The 19,333-nt window shown below is 42.0% G+C and overlaps 1 protein-coding gene across 4 annotated transcripts in view; it reads left to right on the forward strand.

The window, feature by feature from the left end:
- ESRRB (estrogen related receptor beta) overlaps positions 1–19,333 on the forward strand; it is a 137,048-nt gene that overhangs the window by 51,891 nt on the left and 65,824 nt on the right. The window contains exon 1 of one of the 4 annotated variants that reach the window (XM_074824797.1): positions 118–493. The exons of the other annotated variants lie outside the window; for them this stretch is intronic. The gene's annotated coding sequence lies outside the window, so the exon portion shown is untranslated. Of the gene's footprint in view, positions 1–117; positions 494–19,333 lie in introns of those variants that run through there. 4 annotated transcript variants of the gene reach the window in all.

The following is a 19,333-nucleotide window of genomic DNA, read 5'->3' on the forward strand; positions in this document are numbered from 1 at the left end:
TAAGGACATCTCACAAATATTACATCCTATTGAAGTTTTGGAAGGAAAAGGAAGCCTATTCTACTTTCTTCTTGGTAGGGTAAGAGCCTTTGATGAGAACCCCTTCTTTCAGCCCAGATTTTCCTTTTCCATTCCCAGAAATTATGTTGGATTTACTATGTATTTTAAAGGTCATATATTTTCCTTAAATTCAAATAGCCTGTAATGTGGGTGTTGGAAGTAGGACCTCCAGCTTAGAGTATCTTGCACAACAGGAGATAATTTCTTATAGCATCTTTTGTTTTGAATTGATTGTATTTTACTGCAGCTGTTTTTAGATGAAGATTTCTTGTTGCTCTGTGTCTACTGTTCTGAAAGGCTTTTTGTACATATGGCATATTTAGAAGTGTTATTTTCTAATTTTTCCCCCTTTTTCTTCTGGCACTTTAAAGTTCCCTTTAGTAATAATGGCCCTCAATCTGCGGTGATGGAGCCGTCACTGTGAACAATGCTGGTGAGTGTATTGTCTCGCTGTCCTTTTACTCAAGAGAAAGGTCAAAAGAACAGGTTTAAAAAAATGTTCAATTCTCCTGTTATAATTTTGCATATGGAGATGATAATTTTAAGAATGTGTAAGAATTTGGGTGAAAATAAGACAAATACGATTTTCCATCAGTTGCCACAAGTACATTTTTTTAAATGTGCTGACATGAATGATAACAAAACAGATTTCTCACTGAGTTTTACACCATTTTTATATATTAAAAAATTAAACAGCTGAAAATAAGGACACTAAAGAATTATTTTTCAACTGATTTTATTTTTCTAAAGTCTGTGTTGTTTTTGGTTTTATTTCGTCAATCTGACAAGTTTCTCATTCTCAAACGTATTATTTGTTTCTTGATTTAGGAAATTATACTTAACTAGATGAGTTTTTCACAGATGTGGCAACATAGCAGTGGAGAGCACAGGGTGTTACTGATTTCAGGGATTTGGTTTAGAATTTTTTCTGGTGCACATAACCGGAATTAGCCGATATGCATTTTCAGTGTGTACATCTTGTTCATACTTTGCTTTTTATTCTTTAAAATAGTCTTTGATTTATACAGCAATTCTGACGAGTTGCTTTTGTTTTATTTTTCTTTGTTTCCGAACCATGTATGGCATGTGATTGCTATCTAGTTTTAACACTTCAGAAAGTGCTGTAGAGCAAGAAGAACGATTTAATTCTTTAGGACGCACAAATTCAGTCCTTCTTCAGCTCTTTTTCAGACATACCTGATGTTGCTTCTACTTTTATCTGTAAGAGTTTAATACAGTTTCTTCGTAGTTTTTGTATTTCTGTTGATGAGGTTTTTTGGGTCTTTTTTGTAGACTAAGGGGGCAGTGGTACAGAGAGATACTGAAAACCTTCTCCTATGAAACTAGAAACGTTGGTGCCTATTGCCTGACACTCTTTAGTAGGCAATTTTTGTTATCAGATTCATCGATATCTGGCTGGATCAGGGCTCTCCGTACACCTACCTGTATTGAGCAGTGACTTCCAAGTGATGATGTGCAGCCTGCAATGCAGCCTAACCAGGGACTGGGGCAGGGAGGAGGCCATAGCTGTCTCATACAGTCATAGAATCATATTCAAAGCCAAGGTAATCCCGACACGGAGACTTGCATTTTGGCGCTTGGGCTTCATGAAGGATGTTGACTTTACTTCTTGTGGGTTATTTTTGCCTTAATAGATTGTAGCAAATATGACCTTTTGAAAATGATGCTTAAGTGTATCGATATGTCCATATGTATTACTTTATATGCCAGATGCCAGACACATCTCCTTCAGAATAATTGATACAAGTTGTGTAGCGGCACCGAGCATACTGTAGAGGACTGGAATGAGTCAAAGTACGAGAGAAACAGCTTTCTTGCATAAAGAGATCTGTAAGCACATGGATGGATGTATATCAGGGTGTGTGTGTACACATTCAATTTTACGTACATTTGCACATACGATAAATTAACAGAATGCACATGTGTATGAAATAAAATTTTATGTATAATCACATGTTCATTCACTATTGCAGTGTACTGTTTCACTTAAACAGTTATCCGTACAATGTCTCTTTGTATGCATATGCAAACCTTTCTGCATATGGTTGCATATTTCTGTGTGTGTATTAATGTATAAATGTGTAAAAAAAAAAAAAAAAGGTTAGGTATGTATGTCTTTATCACAAGATTGTTTCAAGTTTTTATTAGTTAAAGTTTGTAAATCTGTTCATAGCCTTGCATAGAAGGTGTTCTGTAAATGTAGAATGCTGTGCAAATGTACCATATGTAACATTTATGCTTAAAAAAAAATTTGGTGTTTCTCTTGGAACGTATATAATTATGGGTTCTATAGGGTTAGGTGCTACTAAACAACTGCAGTTAGATCTTCTGTTTATAAATCAATGCATATTGGAATTTGTGATTTTTAAAGAGGAACAGAGATTTTCTTCAAATAAAATATCAGAGGAATTTGAAAAATGGTGTCCATCTATAACATTATCCAGGTAAAGCTGGGCTCATGTGCCACAGCCAGAAAAGTCAGTGGTTTGGAATTTATTTTTTTCTTTTTGTTTAATTTTTGGTTATTTCTTCTTTTTTTCTTTTAAATGTGATTTTGGTTTTGGAAGGGACAAAATATAGTGTGCTTCCCCTTATAGAATCCCTTGCTTAAAAGGTTATTTGATGATGAGATACTTTGTTTTTTTATTCCAACACCTACAGAGTTTCTGACCATTCTCTTTTTATTCTATTAGAAGTATTTTTTATTTTAAAACAGAGCAGTTTCATTTCTTCTAGAAATTACAGCTAGGGGACTGTCACTGCAGAAGGAACCATAAGCCACAATCACTGCCTATGATCATTACTTCTCTAATAATACGGACTGTCTCTGTTGAAATTTCCCCTCTTAAGTTCCTATTCTAACATGGACTTATTTTTAAAAATATGAACAAATTTAATTCTATAGTCTTTTTAAAGTAACATAATTATGAAACAAAAAACCAAAGCTCTCACAGTACAGTGATGTGGTATTTATACATGTTTTAATACATTAATTTTCCTTAGAATTTTCCCCTCGGCTGTTTAGGGAAAAACAGATGCAGCCCCCCTCCCACCTCTTTAATTGTTGGTTGAAAGAATTAAAAATACCTGCTTTTGACTGGTCTGCTTTTTCAACATACTATTACTTTGCTTCAGTCTCTGCAAAATGTTATAGATTCAATTCCCCTGTTGGACCAAGAGTTAAAAATTAATTCATGAATAATAAAAACCAATCAGTCTTGTTGAGTTTAAGAAGGATTAGAAGAAAGGGTTTTGTACAGAAGCAGTTATATATCTTGGTGGTGATGTTGTTGGACTAATAGATATTGTACTAGGTCCCATTGGTTATCTGATAAAGGTAGATGATTTGCAAATAGGGTTGTTATCCTGATGACTAATATTGGATGTATTAAAAGAGGTTGGGTGGCTGGTGTCTATTCTAAGTTCTTGACTTGCTCGTAGGAGATAATTTACTTAATTCAGATGTGTAGATTGAAAAGGGACCAGGTAAATACATGCCATAAAGAAATGTCTCATGCTACCTTATTGTAGCTGGGATTTTCAAGAAAGGTGATGTGACTTGGCCACCGAATTCCAGCGAGTGTCAGCATGCTTGTGGCAGGGAGCTGTCCATAGCGCATTGAGGGGCCTGTACAGACGTGAGGCTATCCTGTGCTCAGAGCATGTAAGTGACAGAAGATGGGCAGAGAAAACCTCATGATCCTTGAGACGAAGGATTTGCATCCAAAATTTTGTGATTGAAAACCTGACCCAGTCCCTACATTGATTTGTTGTGCAACACTGAAGAGGGGGAGAAGGAAGTAGGAGACATGACTTCGGGGGAATGAGGGCATCCAGAGTGATAGAGATCTCAATTTTATTAAAAATGGTTCAGAGCTAAAGCTAGAGTTTAAGAGAAGCCGGTGGACAAAGGTGGCTTGTTTCAGGGACAGTGCTTGAGCCTGACATGGGGTATAGGAAGAAGACTGCCCTCCTGTACCAGGCAGCCATTCAGCACAGTTAGGTGGAGGTCTGGGGAAGGAAGGAAGAGGATATGGCTGCCATGGGCAAGAGGAGGAATGGATAAATCTTTTCAAATATCTGTTCCATAAGAGCTTCTTAGGAGTACAGAGCCTTGGTGAGAAAAGCATCTTGAGCAACAAATTCTCATCCTGTAAGAGGAGTTTGCTGTCATGCTTAAGAGCTGCAGCATCTCTGTCTTTCAGATATCATTGTGGGAAAACTTGCAAATGCAGGATCTTTGGGAGGTTAAAGATGGTGATACTCAGCCTGTAGGTGACTGGCTGTTAGGTTTGGGTAGAAACAAAGACAGCATAGAGGGAAGTGTCCTTCTTTTGAAAGGAAAATAGTTCTGCTTCCTTCAGTAAGGGACTGGCCAATGGCTTTGCCTCCACCTGCCCATTGCACCAGCACAGGTAGGAGCTGGAAGAGCTCTGCAGCCATCTGCAGGGCTCCACCGACAGTGCGCCGGGCACCTTGCTGCTGCGAAAGGAGCTGCAGGGCCTGCCTGGAGAGCAGCCATTGCACCTTTCTATTCACAGGCCAGCTCTTTAGAAACTTTCAAATTACTTTGTCCTCTAAAAAGTATATGCAGGTTTCTCCTGGGCATCCTGGCAGTGCTTTCAATACTGCTTTGAGAGAGAGTTTCCATGTTTATGGACCTGGTGGAACCTCCAGGGAGACACTCGGTCATCCCTGATGGGTCCTACTCTGCACACTCCCTTCTGCACCTTACTAGGATATGTTTGGACGTTGTCATCACATCCCCCGAAGAGCAATTCCACCGTGTGTGGAGATCGCGTGGTAAAGAAGCTTGATGAGGAAAGAGAAACCTTAGTGTTTCCCGTATGAATTTCATGAAGTCTTTGAGAAATACATTACTGTCTTTATGAGTGCATCTTTTGTGTCTTCGTATACTGTTTCATAAATGACGCAATCTCTTACTTTCTCACATAATCACCGAGTGGCTGAGGTTGGAAGGGACCTCTAGAGGTCATCTGTTCCAACCCCTCCAGTAAAGCAGGGCCACCTAGAGCTGGTTGCCCAGGACCATGTCCAGACGGCTTTTGAATATCTACAAGACGGGAGACTCCGCAACCTCTCTGGGCAGCCTGTGCAAGTGCTCAGTCACCCTCACAGTGAAAAAGTGCTTCCTTATGTTCAGACAGACCCCCCTGGGCTTCAGTTCGTGCCCTCATGTTGTGCCCCTTGAGGTTTTTTTCCTCATACTTGAGTTTACTCAATTGTTTTATGGTGTCTTAAATCTCTAGCTAGTTTGTCAGTCTCTTCCTAATAAAAGTGACACATAGAAATTTTAGATACTTTTAGGTTAAACCTACGTGGAAGAGAAGTATCCCCTACCTGGTTCCCTGGCAGTGTATCTTGATGTCACTCGTGTAGGTTATTGACAGCTGGGAGTATAAGTGCAAGAGTCCAGCATCGCTGGGGTCTTGCAGCCTGAGTTAAGAATGACAGGTATGTTCTCTTAAATTCACAATTGGTTCATCAAGAGTGTCTATTGTGTCTCATCAGGAGATACAGGCATTTCTTATCCAGTCTAGAGTATGGCTTTTCCACATCCCAGCATAGTGAATATGTAGAGATATTTGTTTCAAATATCCTCTTTATATTTTTCTTAGTCAGTAGCTGGTTTATCAGGGTTCTTTTCTTAACAGGGTAAATTAATAGCAATGAGCAACAATTAAATGCAGATTTAACAGGGAACAATCCATTCATTTGGGGGTTGCCATTATTTTTACCCCAGTTCTCAATCCTCATTGTCTCTGGTTTCTTCTGGGAGAATGACGTCTGAGTGGTCTCACAGTATCTTTGGAACATCACCAATGTGAGAGTTAGGATGAGGATTTGACTCTGTTCATGATATGGACTACTGAACCAGGGAAAAAACCTTTAATAGTCATAGAGAAAAATCTTTCAGGAGGATGCTGTATTAAAATGACTTCTTCCATGATAGAAAACCTTCTGCCTGTAATAATGTAGTCAGTACTTGCTGCCTTCTAGGAGCGACTGCTGTGCTTAACAGGTTGTGTTTCACTTGCAGCAATAGGTAATTTATATCAGGTTACTTCATCTTCTGAGAGCAACTAACAACCATGAAATGCTGTCACTGTTGTTGAAGGAAGAGGCTGGTGTTAAGAATTTATATGGGAAACTAGACAAGCACAAGCCAGAAGATGAAGAAACCATCTACAAGCTTTGAGCATGTTTGGGAACTTGCTTTTTAAAACAGCCTTCAAGGGTACTTCATATCTGAATCTGCTGTCATTTTTACTTGTGTAAATGACAAGTAACTGTGAAAATCAGATGGGATACACCAGTGTAAAACTGACACAAGATTACTATTAAGCCATTTAGCTCAACATCACAGTAGAGGAAGATATACCTGGAACCAATATAAGAAATCATATTGAAGTGGGGGAAAAAAAAGGACTAAAGCTTTGTATGGGAAGGGCAGAAACTAGTCATGTTCCTTCCGGGAAAACTCTGCCAGGTGCTGTTAGTGCTTCAGATCACCGGCTGCTTCTTTCAGAGTTCAGGTTTCATGCTTTTAATGCATGAAATGATTCTTTCAGCCCTTTGGGGATAATTTGGAGTATGTTGGAGAAGGCTACATAGTGGTAATCGGGGAGCAGTTTGATGCATTGCTAAAATGCACAGAGGACAAAATGCCAAATGAGGTGTGAGAGGAGGTGAAGTGTGAACTCGCTGAAGTTGCAAAGAATATTATCGGGATAAAAACACAGCAGAGGTGAGTAAAGCAGGGCTCCAAAGAAGCATTCCAGCATGTGGAGGATTCCAGAGAGCTCCAGATGAGAATGTCCTTTGCCAAATTTATAAGGATGAAACCCATGGAAAAAGAAGGCCTGTGAAAAGGAGAAAGAAGACTAGAACAAGATAGCTGGAAAGAAGAGATCCGACTCTGGTTTCAAGCTCCTTTTAAGGTATCTATATAATGCTGTCAAGCTGAGCAGCAATTGCATTTTTATAGCAATAGATAAAATCAAGAAAAAGTAGAAGGCAATGTAACAATTTGTGCCTTAAGCGAAACCTCCCTGATATTCCCCTGTCGGTAGGAAATCTAAGTTTAGCACCGTCTGATTCTGTAGTATCCTGAGAACTCTGATGCTGCAAGGAAGTGCAAAAAGCAATGCCAGGCAATACTCTACTGCTCTAGACAAGCGATCCAAAGGAGAGTTAATGGTTCAGAATGATCTTGACCATTTTGGATTGTAAACAGTATAATTCCACTGGATACTGTTGGAACTGTGTTTGATTTGAGAACCTGTGTCATGGAGCTCGAAATCAGACTGTGACTGAAAAGCCAAGAAGAGCAGTCTAGTCATTGTGGCTGCGTCTTGCCGTGTGACCAAGGTTTATGTCTGAAGCATGGTAGGAAACATGTATTTCTTACTACTTTTCTTGTTTAACTTCCAGAACAGACACTGAAAACACACAGCCATTTCTTCCTGCAGAAAGCTGGAATTTGAATACAACAGCTTTAGGAGGAGGTATCACAGAGGAGGAAAAGATTTTGCTAGCACATGCACAGGTTTCTGTTGCTAAAATTGAATGAGAATTTGCTTTAAAATTGAGGTCAAACCTTGCTACTGCTTTGTTTTTCACTCAGCTTTTTAATTCCGTATGTACTGTATAGACACTGGACTGGAAATGAGCTTTCCTTCAGATTTGCAGACTCTTGTTTTCTCTCTCTGCTACAAGGTGAAAGTTATCAGCAACATCCTTGTGAGGTGAGGAAGAGGCACATATGTAAAGCCTGCCCACGCAGATACACAGGTCCCTTCTACCTGACAGCCCTATTGTGGCCCCTGTCACTGGCTGAAAGCAGAGCCTGCCTCCTGCACCCGTTCTGGGGAACCTGAAAGCCAGGTGGTGCTGGAAGCAAATTGTGCTGGGGAGAGGTGATGAGACGTAGGGCAGCAGGATATTTCAGAGGGCATAGGAGCTTTGAAATGGACTTTTTGACATTGGAAAGAGTTGCTGTGTGTAATGTCATGGGGCCTGAAGAAAGAGAACTGTTCCCTTGGGATGAGGAGATTTATTACAGTGTGTTTAGCATCCCTGCAACTAGAGAAGAAAGATGCACATTAGCAGCTGGTAGGAGGCCTGTGCTGCACTTCTGCTCCAAGGGAGCGGAGAAGGCAGGGATGACACATTGCTGTGAGGTGGGATGGGAGTAGAGTCCTGTATATTGGTTGGGGCAAGTTAGAGCAACACTGGCTTGGCGTGGAAGAAGCAGAAACTCAGCTGACCTTTTTCATTGTGACAGAGATATTACAGAATATCCCTGGGAGAAAAAGCTCACAGTCTGTGAGCTGGAAAAGGGGGAAAATGTAAAAATTTTTCTGGCCTGTTCTACTGGCTGCTGCTGGCCGTTAATACGGTTTCAGGTCTTTGTGCTGTGTTGCAGGATTACAGGGGGCTTACCTGTTGCCTCCTTGTTGGCTCTTGGCAGTGTGGTGCAGGAGATGGTGTCACTTTCTCCCAACTTTTATTTTTATTTGAAGTCTTTTCTGCTGGGGGGGGCGGAACAGAGATCAGCATATGGCAACACCTTTTCTGCTTGAGAAGTTCATGGGCTGATGGCGTTGCTTTGTAGTTCCTGTTCTGGTGGCTCTTTATACTTGTGCAGTGCTTGCTGTAGCAGGTGTACATAGAGATGGGGAAGGAAAGGAGAGTTCTGTGTTTTACGTTTTTGAGCAATATTTTGCATTGATATTTCATATAAATACTTTATATGCTGATGAAAATACAGAGAGTTATATGGTGTCTGTCTTCTATTTCTTGGTGCAAATGGATTTGCTACCTCACCTATGCACCTTACACATGCACCCTTTACACACCTGGTGTGTGTGTCCATCTGTACTAAAGCAAGCAAGGATATCTCCTGTGAAGCTCCATCTTGATTGCAGGAGGTGCCTTTTGCTGAATTGAGTCTCAGAGCATCATCTTGGCCTGAGGAGGATGCTGTTGGGACTCCTCCTGTAAAGGTAGTACATAAAACAACCTCAAAGAAGTGTGAACTTGATGAATGAACATATTAAATCCCTCAGAGAATTCCTGATTCCAGCAGGAGATGTAAATTTGGGATTGGTGTTATTGAGCCAACACTTATTTAAAGCGTCATCAAGACTGAAAGGTATTTTGTGGAGGTGGGTTGAATAGCATTTGCTCTGAGGAGCTACAGTTTTTATGGACAGGGAGCAGTGTAGTGCTGGACAGGAGAGTCTAGCACCTCAGAAATTAGTTTTGGAAAAGCCAGTCCATGATTTCTTTAAACAAGTTTGTTGCCTATCCCCTGCTTTCTGCAGGGATTTAAAGGTGCAAAGTGAAAGATTTTCACAAGAATAGGAGGTGGAAGGTGAACCATGTTTCCATGCAGTGAGGCTGAACCTCTGTTAGACGTGTCCTTTCCCTGATGTGCATTCTGATGTTTGCTTGTCACTCGGGGAGTAAGGGCACATCTTTTGCCTCCAGCAGCCCAGCTGCCAGGATGGAGTAAATATTGCTTTATGGCCAAAGGGGCCTGTTGGCCTCCAGGAGACACCAAACAGCAGCACTCAGAAAAATTAGCGGCAGTAAAAGTACATTATACAATTCATCAATCTTTTGTTTTCAACACTGAAGCAGTGCTACTTGGGGCATGCAGGTTACACCAGGGTCAGTGCTTGCATTAGGACACCACTGGTTCCCCACCCTCAGCCCCAGGAGTGCAGCAGAATTGCTTCCAGCAGTGGGTGCAGGCAACTGCCTGGCATGGGTAAGTGAGGCTGGGAGCAGCCATTCAGTTCTAGGCAGTGTGAAAAATCAGAGGCAGTTAGGTATGAGTAAAAATACTATAAGTTTCCCTGGTGTCAGCACAGGCCAGTTCTGATTTTAAAAATGAAATATGGCAGCTAATTAATCTAGATCACAGCTTAATCGCCTGTGGTGGGTTTTAAAAAAAACATTTTTGTGTGAATTTAGCACTCATGAAAGTGAGAGGCTGAGATTACTGCATAGACCAAAGCACAGCACGGATAAGCTGTCTCCTGCTGGCTCTGTTCATGCTTCTCTGCGGTGGCCTGCAGTAGCCACTGCTATTACCTCCGGAGCTTCCTTTCATACCCTCCTCTGCAGCAGCATCCACACACCTGGTGTGACACACACCTCCGCAGCACCTCTGCATCTCCTTTTGGGAGCAGTCACCGAGGTTCAGAGGCACAGAGCAGCAGATTTGCAGGTTCACCCCAGGATGATGTGGGTAATGCCTCTTCCTAGGTCCCCGGCTGCAGTGTGCTACCTGCTGTTAGAGGTGTGGTCAAACACGATACTGTTCTGGAAAGTGTGGTGTGAATAGGGAAAGGAAAAGGGATCAGCGGAGAAGGCACCAAGGCAGTGATCAGAAAGCTGAGAAGATGAAGGATTTGCTAGCTCTGTTCTTTCTCCCAGACCAGCAGCAGGCCAGCACTGGGGAAAAGAAAAACAATCTGTCCAATTTTATAGACTGTGAGTGCATTTATGTTTTGTAAAGATTTTGAAAAGACAGAGCATGAGTCCTTTGGTGCACATCTCACCCGTCATTAGTGAGTTGCTTTCTGCCAGTGTTTTCAGTAGATGTAGGTCTTGCAGAGGAATGTGTCACAGGCACTGGCTGTGAGACAATGTCAGCCAGTTGGTTGACTGAAGTGAACGGTGGCATGGGGGAAGGCAGGTGTGTGTTTGAAAGATGAGTAAAACAGAGGGACCAAGCTGAGTGCGTGTGATGGATCACGGAAAGGGCCAAGACAATGTGAGAAGAAACTGTCTATTAAATTTTGTTGAATGGCTTTAAAATAATCTATCAGCAAAACGACAACTTTCTACTCTGTTCAATCAACTTTTTTAGTAAGAGTCTCTGCAGTTAGGAGCAAACAATTTACTTTCTCCTTCCTCTTTCATTCACACGCTAAATTGTGGTCCTGACTGTTCTTGCAGGTTAGCAAAGCTGAGGAGAGGCAAACAAGCAAATGTGGAAAGCAGGGCAAGAGCTGATGTTGCTGATGAAAAATTCTCTGCTCTGAGAGCTGGCACCTCAACCTGGCACCAGGGTTGTCTCTGTGCCCCTGGCACCCATCATGGCATTGCAGTATTGGTTATTTGGTGGATACCAATGTTCTGATTAAATTTCAGCTCAGACATTTACATTGTTCCTTTTCCATTATAGTTTCAATAGGACAGGCTTTTTTTTTTTTTTTTTTTTCCCTCTTCTTGAACTCTGGCTGTATGCTGCAGAAGAGCTGCTGCGTTAGACTTCAGAGGTGAGATGAGTGAAACGATCTGTACAGTTTTGAGTAGCAGTTTGAAATCCTTGTAGGTAAAGATGCTGCATGTTGTTTCTTATTCACCATAAATCATAATTTTTTAATACCTTTTTTACAGTGACCTGAGTGGATAAGAAAGGAACTCTTCCATTTTGTGAGGTAATAACTGTATCCTAGGTGAAATAAAACACAAAGCCAAAAGCTTTAAACAAAAATGGGTTAATAAAACACAATAGTACTGTTCTATATCTGTAACCTTCAGCAATTATACTGACCCATATAGGAGCAAATACTTGGTTCTTAATTTGAATAAAAACATTATTTCTTATTTTGTCATTTAGATTAATTGAGAAGATGAAGTAGTCACATTTACTGAAGGCGTGGGGATAGTGAGGCCAGAGGGCAATAGAGATCTGAAGAATATGGTTCCCATTCAGTCAGTGTTATGACTAGCAAAGAAAGTCCTGTCTCAGCATAGCAACTGGGGAACAGGCATGATTTTCGACTTGAAAACACAGTATTAATGGGTTGTATTTTGTTGTACAATATTTGATCCATGAGGGCCCTGTGGCCAGGAGCCCGTAAAGCAATTTGAAAAATGTAAGGTATGTGTAACAAGGTAAGAACTCAGAGAAGAGACAAAGAATTCACAGCAATATGGAATGGGTTGTAGTGAAAAAAAGGGAGAGTTGCACACATCAAAAGGCACTTTAAAATTATTTGAGATATGTACATGTCCTCTAGGTCAGAAACAAGGAGAATCTGGTTTGTCCTCTTCAATTTACCTTCGTTACTACGCAGCACATACCCCCACAGCATCTCAAATCAACATATACATGAGGTTTTGGAATACCTGTGATTTGTTCTTGCAAAACAGAACTTTGAGAACCATGTGGGCACACAATTAAATGTTTCATTTTAATTCAGCCCTGTGGGAAGAGGTCAGGGTTTCTCCCTCTGTCTCTTTGAAATTGCTTTGTAAAGGAGATGGTTAGTTAGCATCGACTGAGAGTCTGCCATCGAGGCTCAGTGAATAATCACCCGATCCCGCTCTGGATTAGAAGAGAAGGGAGAAATCAGACAGGGCTAAACACCAATGATTAGTTAGCTTTACTGCAGCCTGGGGATGCATATGGACTAGGCAGGATTTATTTGGCTTTCCCAGTTTTAATTTCCATGATTCTCCATGAGCTAGTCAAGACAAGGCAACCAGAAATCTTGGAGGGAAAAGAGCAGAGCTGATATCTCCTTTTGCTTTTTCTTACTTTTCGTGGAAATTCTCCCCTTTTTGTATTCTTTCTTTTGCAATTTCGGGTCACAGAAAGATGAGAGCATCCCGGAAGATGGCAGCACAGACTCCCCAAACCCTAGCTGCAGTGCTCACAGTGTGGAGTGCAGAGTTAATGCTCTGGCCTGGCGGAGGGGACCTCTCCCTGTTTCCTTCCTTCTCCTGCAGACACTCAAACCGATGTTTCTCCTGTCCAGAACTTCCTTCCGCAGTCTGGTTCATGTTCCCAGTGAGTGGAGAGTATTTCTAGGACTTCCCCCCCCCCCCCCCCCCCAATCCCAAGGCAGTGGTAAAATTTTAACTTGAGAAAATTGATTTTGTTTTTTTCTTAGCTCCACTGAAATGAAACGGAGTTGTCCTTGCATGGTTGTAATTTCTGAGAGAAAATGGTCTTTCTCTTAAAATAAATGAAATAAAATCAAAGCAAACATACATCATGAAAGAAGAAAAATCCTGAAATCTCTTCAAATGTAGTTATACTATAAGTTTTGGAGCAAATAAAAAAAATTTTGCAGATGTTAACGGTGTTTTTTGTTGGTGGTGGTTTTGTTAGAAAGAGATTGTTCTTTCTGTGATATTATGTCCCTACCAATAAATGAAGTACATCCATAGCTCTTGGAAGCAGGCAAAAGTAACTCCTGTGATTAAACCTCTCTCCCACTTTCTGTTTCTTAAGGAGGCTGAATGGTCTAAAGCTGGGATCAGGATCAAAGTCCAGTTCCCAGCTCTTCTATAATGTCCATAGGTGAACTGAGTCTCTGATTCTCTCTCCACCTGTAAATTGTGCATCAAAACATTTTCTTTCTTACAGTCTGTCTCTGGAATGCAAGTTCTTATGGACAAAGATCTTTAATACATAGTACACTGCCTAATGCTTTGGGTCTGTGAAGTGCTTTTGTAATGAGAATAATGCCTTTGATAATAACAACCTGCCCTGTCCCAGTCACCATCCCACAAATTAGTTTGTTCTCCATTTTTGCTTTGGTGGGAAGGAAGTTCCTGAAGATGGGTGCCATGTGCTGAGCCCTTTACCTTAAATTTCTGTAGTCAAGGTGAAAGCTTATGTGCTGTGCAAATGCATCAGTGCTACCTTGACGCAGACTTTTTGGCTGCATGGCAGACTCCTTTGCCTCTTTTCCTAGCATGTTCCTATATGCGTATATATAAATTTACACTGCACATGGCAGTCCTGTTTTGCACACTCAGATATTGGAGATAAGTGCATTTTGTATTTCTGGAAAATATCCTCCTTTGAGAGGAGAGTATTGCAGTGTATCCCAGTGTATTGCACTGCATGCATAAGTACTAATTTCCAAGACCTTTTTACCCTGGCAGCATCTATATCACACTGTCTGTGTCCTGCCTCTATTCCTAATCTGTGACAAAGTCATAAAGGACAAAGTGCTTTTCTTGCTTCTGCTTACCTGTTGACCCTCTCCTTTTAAGGCATATCTGCTGCAGTCTGATCCAGATTGCCTTTAATTTACAGTTACTGGAATTTATTTTTCTGTTTTTGTTTTCTGCCACCTTTTGGAGTCTTCAGAGAGTTAATGCCTCTTCTACCCCCCCCATTTCCCATTGTTCCCATCTTCTCCTGGTTTGGCTCTGTCTTGTTAGTGAAATCCGGGGCTTGCCAGGACTGCATCACATGCAGTTTTGAGTCACTGAAATTTTGTTTCTCCTCTCACATCAGTCTAATCTGCAGTGTTGCTTTGCCCCAGATCGGCTGAGTTAAAGCTTTTGAATTCTACCAATGTGAATGCTATGTGTCTCTGCTGTTTTGAGGAGCTTTGTAACTTGAAGACGGACAGTATTGATGGGTTAATTACTTCCTAGGTCAGTAAGTAGGGCAAACCTACTTTTCAGGTTTATCTCCTGGGCAGTTCTGCAGTACCATCCTTTACTTCTCAAATTTAGGACCTGAGTGGCCAAAGGCTCTTTAAAATGAAGGTTCCAATGAGGAAATTTTCCTTGGCACCAGTACCAGAGAATAAGGCCTGTGGATGGCTGACACTGGAAATCTCTGAACTGGGAGTCTTCAAATAGTCTCTGTTCACCATCTATTTTTCTGATGTGCTCTGCAACTGTATGGTTCTGTTCAGACACAAGCAAAGCTTAGTTGCATCCAGAACAGAGATTTTACTTCTTGTTCCCTCCTTCGATATCTAATGGCTGTGGTTTCAACTCTTAACATTGTATCTTCACCTGTCTGGAAACTGCCACCACCAGCAGCACCTACATTTATTTGTGACAGGGCAACGTTCAGCAGCCTTTCCTCAATTTCCAAGGAAAATGGGACCACACATCACTGGCCTGAAGTGCAACACTACCTCTATGAAGAGTTTTGCTGGGGTTGTAGGAGATTCTTTTCCCTCTGTTGGATTCAGCTCTAGCCGTCCTGAAACACCCACTAAAGCTAAAATGTGACAGTCTTGTTTCTGTAATGATGGGGCGGGGGGGAATTGCTCTTTGAGAGTTGAGAAATCACTGAACATGCCAGATATGAGAAGACTTTTTGTCCTTTCACGTGCAGAGATCTAGGTTTCTTCAACTCCTGTTTCCTATAGCCAAAAGTTAGAAAAAAACCTCAGTGATTTCTATCCAGAGATTGTTGTCTTGTATAATAGTAGGCTCCAGACTGACCTCCAGGTGAAGTAGACATTACTGGATGCTGCACAGGATGTGCATAACCCAGCATTGTTAAAGATGTTAACAAGAATTAAATTTCTTTACAGTGTGTTTTCTATATGCATGTTCTGTCTCCTGCCCCTTAGCCTTTGAATACTGAGGTTCTGTGGGAAGTATATGTTGCTCCATGAGGTCTACACACAAAGCAAGAAAGCCTCCCAGTGGAAGGTGCACATGGACAACACATCTCCAAGCTCCTGCTGGCTGGTAGCTCTTCTCCCCTTTCTTTATGGTTCAGTGAGTGAGTATACAAAAAGGAACTAGAATTTCATGAAGTACACAGAGATGAGTCCTGAGTGTGTCCTGGCTATATCTTTATCACACTGGAACATTGAAAAAACTTCTGGGGTTATGTGGGTTTTGAAGTTTGAGATAGATCTATGTTTGGAAGATGCACTGGGTATTTGAAAAATCCAGCAATGATTTGTAAAAGAGAATGAGGAAGGTGTGTGAAAATAATGATGCTGAACAGTGCAAGTGAAAACAAGCTTTATTGAAAGAAAAAAAGCAACAAATGGAGAAAGGAGGAGTCCATAGTCTTGCAATATTTGATGAGGCCTATTTTTCTGAAGTGATGCGCAAGTTATGGTTTTGTTTCTTAAATTTCTTGCCCTCAGCGTTGCAGAAGGAAGTCTGATACCATGGCTTGAGAGCATGCAAGTAACTCAGAAAACTGAAACAGACACAGAAAACAAACAATATTTTTTATTTGCAGAATTTCCTGATTTTAAAGCCATTTCAGTAATTTTCCAAGAGTGTAATTCAGGTTCTAGAATTTTGAGTGTTTGGTGACACCTCTGTGGGAGGTTTGAAATTAAGGAAGTGGGATAGACTGCAGGGCAAATACCAACAGACTGTTAAAGTCATAGGCAAATGTGGGTTAGGTTTGTACTTCTCCAGAACTCCAAGACTGAAATCCCCAGCTGTATTGGCAGGATGGCTTGATGTAGGAGACAGAGGTACCTGTTGCCTTCTCCCTCCTTCCACATGCAGTGCATGTTTGAGTGCTTGTCTGGTATTATCAGGTAATACCAGATTTGCACACCACCCCTTCCACACCACCACCGCTTCCCAAACCTCAACACCTAAAAGGAGGAAAATGACACAGAAGTGTCAGCCCTCAGGGTACAGCAGTTGTCACCCACCCCATGGGAGGGCTGCTGTGCCTGTCTTATTCCAGCTGAGGAGAATAAAACAACACAAAAGCCTGAGGCTCCATCCCAGATCTGGTTCTTCCTAAACCACAGGGCAGCTTGCTGCCTTTGTATTGCCTCTGGGGTAGCCCTTACACTTTCCCATCTGAGGAATTTTCCCATTTCTCCCACCTGTGTGCTTCTGCTGCCCGGGGTACATTCCTGGAAGAACGATGCCTGTGACACAGCAGATCAATGGGCGCAGGCCCAAGTCCCCTCTCCCAGGGATCAATATGATGTTGGAGTATGATGCTGGGGCTGGCATTGCCTACTCCTTTCAGGTCTGGCATTGATTAGCTGCAGCCTGCAAATAGAAGTGGAGCAAAAATGCTCTGCAACCTCGATAACCCATCCTCAGGAGCCTGCCAGAGTCAAGGGGCTCCTTGCTGCCACCGCAGCCAATAGAGCCATTTCATTAGGCTGGAAAGGTTAATTGCATTGAAAGCTGGCATCATCCTCAGCACAGGACCGTTGCAAAACTCCACAGTGGTGTGAGGCCTGAAGCTGTCTCAGGGAAAGTGGAGCCCATCTGAGCTCTGAGAAGTTTTGCTCAGCAAGGCTTCTGTGTAGGGCAGTCAGACCCCCTATTTGCCACAGTTCTCTTGCTGAGGTCCCCTTTGTTTATAGAAAGCTGGTGAGGGGGTGACTGATGGGGATTGTGGCTGTGGTCTGAAGGGCACTTGCTGGTTTCATACAGCTTTGGATTACATCCTGCATGCACACATGCAGTAAATATGGAGGAGCAGCTCATACAAACTACAGGTTTTACTCTGAGCCACGCAGATGAAGAAAGAGTGTAGCAGGCTGGGAGTCGTGGTCTGTGTGCTGTGTCTCTGCGCTGAAAAGGCACCTACTCTGTTCTGTGCTAACAGTGAGCAGAGCTCAAGTTCCTGGAAAATTGTTACTACAGCCTCTTAAAAAGTATAGTTGGGGTTTTTTCTGCTGCAGGAGACCACCTGTGTCCTTCCAAGCTCTAGGAACTGTCACCTGTCCAAAAACCAAGGGGAAGGCTCCCTCTGTTGAAGGTTGGCCCTGTGAAAGTTCAAGTGGTCTCTTCTAGTGCGTTGTTAGGCTACTGAGTATGTTAGCTAGTTGTTAGTCAGATAAATTTATTTTCTGATTGATGTAGTTTTGTTAGGATTTACGGGGGAGTCTGCTGTATATGCGGAATGTCACAATTCAATTTGCCAGCCAGAGTTTCATAAATTAAGAACATTCTGATTATCTGAGAACTTTTGAGGATCCAAGCAGCGTATTTCCTCAAAGCTAAAGTGGAATTTCAATTTTTAAGTGATTTTCCATTACCTTCACAAGTGTCCTCTTGTCCTTTTGTTAGAAACAGCATCTTAAACAGTTATAAAGACTGATGTTGGTTCTGAGATTTGGCTTTATAATGTGTGTGAAATGTTTTGAGGTGCTTTTACTGAAAATATTAAAACAGAACAGAAGATTACTCCCCGATCTGATGCAGAAAACCTTGCAAAACCAGAGTCTTCACAGATTGCTTTATCCTCTGATTGTTGGTGACTGAGCAACAGGCGGGCTACTAAATTATCAATTGCAGCTTCTTTTATAAACCCTTTTCTGCCCCCTTCAGTCACCTTCCGTGGGCAACCCTACCTAACATTTTTTTTCTTACGTCTTCTTGCTCTTCTTTTCCTGGGTGCCACATTTCAAACCAGAACATTGGTTTCAGAGAGGGAAATGTGCTGCTGTAGATGAGAACTTCCACTGCTAAACAGAGGGAGATGAGGACAGAAGGATGTGAAGATGTATGCACAGCTGCTGCTTTCTAAAGACAGCCCTTTACCATACACTCAGTCACATCTCTGTCAGGATGCGGCTGTTGTAGCATCCAAGTTACATGAGCCAAGCACCAGGGCAGTGCCTAGCGTCTTGTGTGTGACTGCAGGGCACCTGTGTTGAAATAGGAACTCCCCTTGAACCTGGTCAGGTGATTGTCCACCTTGCCCACTTCTTATAGATTCATGGGACAGGCCTGAAAGGGTTCACGTGTTCTCATGATATCTAATTATGAACACATACCAGGGCTCTGTAGCTGCCTTGTCTCCTCTGCCCTCTGTGCAGGGACCTTCTGCTGCAGCTTGACAGGAAGTGAATGAAAAAAAAGACTTAAAGGTCTGAAGGAGAAAGACAAGAGAGGAGGACAGGAGGGAACATCTCAGGTTCAGAAGAGCTGGTTTGTGTTTTGAGGTGCTCTTCCAATGTGCGCAGGGTTCTTGGTGGGAAGGGCACAGTGAAGAGCTTTCTCTTTAATACAGTGTGCGTTTTATCTCCGCAGACTTCTTGCAGACTTAGTTTAAAGATCTTAGCTCAATACCATTAGTGTATCTCTGCTGAAGGCCCTTTATAAAATTGATTAGAAAGTGGGCTTTTGCATGTGTGTGTGTGGGCTCTAATCTGATTTGAGTCCAAGATGGTATCTTTAATTCAGTGCATCGCGGCAACTAACTCACGAACTTCACCGAGAGTCAGAGCCCCTAATTTGGTTTGAGAATACATTAGCAAAACGAGCTCAGAAGGACCCTTTTCGGGGAGGGGGGGGGGCTTGAGGGAGGATGGGAAGAATTGACTTGACAGAGAAGAGTTGTGGATTTAAAAAGGATCCTGGACATGATATTCCTGCAGTGGTTCCCAGGAAAAAAAAAAAAGAGGAAAGAGAGAAGATTGATTACTGGTCTTGCACAAATCATGGAGATCAAAGTGAACCTCAAAGCAGGCTTAACCCTTTCTTCCCATGC

This window comes from Strix aluco, chromosome 4 (assembly GCF_031877795.1).
Source record: "Strix aluco isolate bStrAlu1 chromosome 4, bStrAlu1.hap1, whole genome shotgun sequence".
NCBI lineage: Eukaryota > Metazoa > Chordata > Aves > Strigiformes > Strigidae > Strix > Strix aluco.